Genomic DNA, 4,474 nt, shown 5'->3' on the forward strand with positions numbered 1-4,474 from the left:
GTGTCAACATTACTCCCACAGTGTCAACATTACTCCTCCAGTGTCAACATTACTCCTCCAGTGTCAACATTACTCCCCCAGTGTCAAAATTACTCCCCCAGTGTCAACATTACTCCCACAGTGTCAACATTACTCCTCCAGTGTCAACATTACTCCTCCAGTGTCAACATTACTCCTCCAGTGTCAACATTACTCCCACAGTGTCAACATTACTCCCCCAGTGTCAACATTACTCCTCCAGTGTCAACATTACTCCTCCAGTGTCAACATTACTCCCCCAGTGTCAACATTACTCCCACAGTGTCAACATTACTCCTCCAGTGTCAACATTACTCCCACAGTGTCAACATTACTCCCACAGTGTCAACATTACTCCCCCAGTGTCAACATTACTCCCACAGTGTCAACATTACTCCCACAGTGTCAACATTACTCCCCCAGTGTAAACATTACTCCCACAGTGTCAACATTACTCCCCCAGGGTCAACATTACTCCCACAGTGTAAACATTACTCCCAAAGTGTAAACATTACTCCCACAGTGTCAACATTACTCCCACAGTGTCAACATTACTCCCCCAGTGTCAACATTACTCCCACAGTGTCAACATTACTCCCACAGTGTCAACATTACTCCCCCAGTGTCAACATTACTCCCACAGTGTCAACATTACTCCCACAGTGTCAACATTACTCCCACAGTGTCAACATTACTCCCACAGTGTCAACATTACTCCCCCAGTGTCAACATTACTCCCACAGTGTCAACATTACTCCCCCAGTGTCAACATTACTCCCACAGTGTAAACATTACTCCCACAGTGTCAACATTACTCCCCCAGTGTCAACATTACTCCCACAGTGTAAACATTACTCCCACAGTGTAAACATTACTCCCACAGTGTCAACATTACTCCCACAGTGTCAACATTACTCCCCCAGTGTCAACATTACTCCCACAGTGTCAACATTACTCCCACAGTGTAAACATTACTCCCACAGTGTCAACATTACTCCCACAGTGTCAACATTACTCCCACAGTGTCAACATTACTCCCACAGTGTCAACATTACTCCCACAGTGTCAACATTACTCCCACAGTGTCAACATTACTCCCACAGTGTCAACATTACTCCCACAGTGTCAACATTACTCCCACAGTGTCAACATTACTCCCACAGTGTCAACATTAATCCCACAGTGTCAACATTACTCCCACAGTGTCAACATTACTCTCACAGTGTCAACATTACTCCCACAGTGTAAACATTACTCCCACAGTGTCAACATTACTTCCACAGTGTCAACATTACTCCCACAGTGTCAACATTACTCCCACAGTGTCAACATTACTCCCACAGTGTAAACATTACTCCCACAGTGTCAACATTACTCCCACAGTGTAAACATTACTCCCACAGTGTCAACATTACTCCCACAGTGTCAACATTACTCCCACAGTGTCAACATTACTCCCACAGTGTCAACATTACTCCCACAGTGTCAACATTACTCCCACAGTGTCAACATTACTCCCACAGTGTCAACATTACTCCCACAGTGTCAACATTACTCCCACAGTGTAAACATTACTCCCACAGTGTCAACATTACTCCCCCAGTGTCAACATTACTCCCACAGTGTCAACATTACTCCCACAGTGTCAACATTACTCCCACAGTGTCAACATTACTCCCACAGTGTCAACATTACTCCCACAGTGTCAACATTACTCCCCAAAAAGGGCATTATAGCATCCAGCTACACTGTAGCATCAAGGTACACTGTAACACCCAGCTACACTGTAGCATCAAGGTACACTGTAACACCCAGCTACACTGTAGCATCAAGGTACACTGTAACACCCAGCTACACTGTAGCATCAAGGTACACTGTAGCACCCAGCTACACTGTAGCATCAAGGTACACTGTAACACCCAGCTACACTGTAGCATCAAGGTACACTGTAGCACCCAGCTACACTGTAGCATCAGGGTACACTGTAGCACCCAGCTACACTGTAGCATCAGGGTACACTGTAGCACCCAGCTACACTGTAGCATCAAGGTACACTGTAGCACCCAGCTACACTGTAGCATCAGGGTACACTGTAACACCCAGCTACACTGTAGCATCAGGGTACACTGTAGCACCCAGCTACACTGTAGCATCAAGGTACACTGTAGCACCCAGCTACACTGTAGCATCAAGGTACACTGTAGCACCCAGCTACACTGTAGCATCAAGGTACACTGTAACTCCCAGCTACACTGTAGCATCAAGGTACACTGTAGCATCAAGGTACACTGTAGCACCCAGCTACACTGTAGCATCAGGGTACACTGTAGCACCCAGCTACACTGTAGCATCAGGGTACACTGTAGCACCCAGCTACACTGTAGCATCAAGGTACACTGTAACACCCAGCTACACTGTAGCATCAAGGTACACTGTAGCACCCAGCTACACTGTAGCATCAGGGTACACTGTAGCACCCAGCTACACTGTAGCATCAAGGTACACTGTAACACCCAGCTACACTGTAGCATCAGGGTACACTGTAACACCCAGCTACACTGTAGCATCAGGGTACACTGTAGCACCCAGCTACACTGTATCATCAAGGTACACTGTAGCACCCAGCTACACTGTAGCATCAAGGTACACTGTAGCACCCAGCTACACTGTAGCATCAAGGTACACTGTAACACCCAGCTACACTGTAGCATCAAGGTACACTGTAGCACCCAGCTACACTGTAGCATCAAGGTACACTGTAGCACCCAGCTACACTGTAGCATCAAGGTACACTGTAACACCCAGCTACAGTGTAACACCCATCTACACTGTAAAACCCAGCTACTTAGTAACATTCAGATACACTGTAACTCCCAGCTACACTGTAACATCCGGCTACACTGTAACATTCAACTACGGTAGAAAACACCCACGTGCGATACACAACACCCAGGTACAGTAATCAACACCCAGGTACAGTAATCAACACCCAGGTACGGTACACAACACTCAGCTGCGGTACACAACACTCATCTGCGGTACACAACACTCAGCTGCGGTACACAACACTAAGCTGCGGTACACAACACTAAGCTGCGGTACACAACACTAAGCTGCGGTACACAACACTAAGCTGCGGTACACAACACTAAGCTGCGGTACACAACACTAAGCTGCGGTACACAACACTAAGCTGCGGTACACAACACTAAGCTGCGGTACACAACACTAAGCTGCGGTACACAACACTAAGCTGCGGTACACAACACTCAGCTGCGGTACACAACACTAAGCTGCGGTACACAACACTAAGCTGCGGTACACAACACTAAGCTGCGGTACACAACACTCAGCTGCGGTACACAACACTCAGCTGCGGTACACAACACTCAGCTGCGGTACACAACACTCAGCTGCGGTACACAACACAGCTGCGGTACACAACACAGCTATGGTACAAAACTCCCAGTTACGGTACGAAACACGCAGCTACGGTATACAATATACGGGTACGGTATACCACACACAGCTACGTTATACAATACACAGGTCCGCTACACAACACCGTTGCGGTATACAACACACAGCTACGGCACATAACACATAACTACGTATACCACACACAGCTACGTTATACAACACCCAGGTACGGTACACAACACCCAGGTATGGTACACAGCACCTAGGTATGGTACACAACACAGGCACGGTACACAACACAGCTACGGTATATAACACAGAGCTACGGTATACCACACACAACTACGTTATAAAAACACCCAGGTATGGTACACAACACCTAGGTATGGTACACAACACATAGGCACGATACACAACACAGCTACGGTATATAACACACAGCTACGGTATACCACACACAACTACGTTATAAAAACACCCAGGTACGGTAAACAACACCTAGGTACGGTACACAACACCTAGGCACGATACACACCACAGCTACGGTATACCACACACAACTACGTTATAAAAACACCCAGGTACGGTAAACAACACCTAGGTACGGTACACAACACCTAGGCACGATACACACCACAGCTACGGTATACAACACACAGCTACGGTATACGTACCTATGGTAACTGTGAAGTACACGCCTCGGCAAGTTAAACTGATGTTCACTGGCTGACATCTCCCATTTTTATACTTGCAACTTTCTTCAGTGGTGTGACCCCGCCCACTGTGTGTAGCACCGCCCACTGTGTGTAGCACCGCCTCCCCTAGCTACACTTCACGCCCCAGTAGCCTGGTGCTAGGCACTCTCCAGGTCTGACACTGTGCCTGGCACTCTCCAGCGCTGAATCGGTGCCAGGTAGGGCAGACCTGCCTCTCTCTCCAGGATCTTCATCCTAGACTCATGCCGGAGCCTTTCACAGCGCTGCCCACACCCACAGTGTGTCACACACTCTTCAGGGCTGACACCGTGCCTGGCACT

At 47.8% G+C, this 4,474-nt stretch overlaps 1 protein-coding gene across 4 annotated transcripts in view; it reads right to left on the reverse strand.

Annotated features, from left to right (window-relative positions):
• Positions 1-4,262, reverse strand: part of LOC138853964 (uncharacterized) — a 179,914-nt gene extending 175,652 nt beyond the window's left edge. Inside the window, exon 1 of one of the 4 annotated variants that reach the window (XM_070094102.1) lies at positions 4,113-4,262. The gene's annotated coding sequence lies outside the window, so the exon portion shown is untranslated. The remainder of the gene's footprint in view (positions 1-4,112) is intronic. The other 3 variants (XM_070094094.1, XM_070094088.1, XM_070094081.1) reach the window with 3 other exon arrangements.
• Between the last annotated feature and the right edge of the window lie 212 nt (positions 4,263-4,474).

Source organism: Cherax quadricarinatus, chromosome 4 (genome assembly GCF_038502225.1).
Source record: "Cherax quadricarinatus isolate ZL_2023a chromosome 4, ASM3850222v1, whole genome shotgun sequence".
Classification (NCBI taxonomy): Eukaryota; Metazoa; Arthropoda; class Malacostraca; order Decapoda; family Parastacidae; genus Cherax; species Cherax quadricarinatus.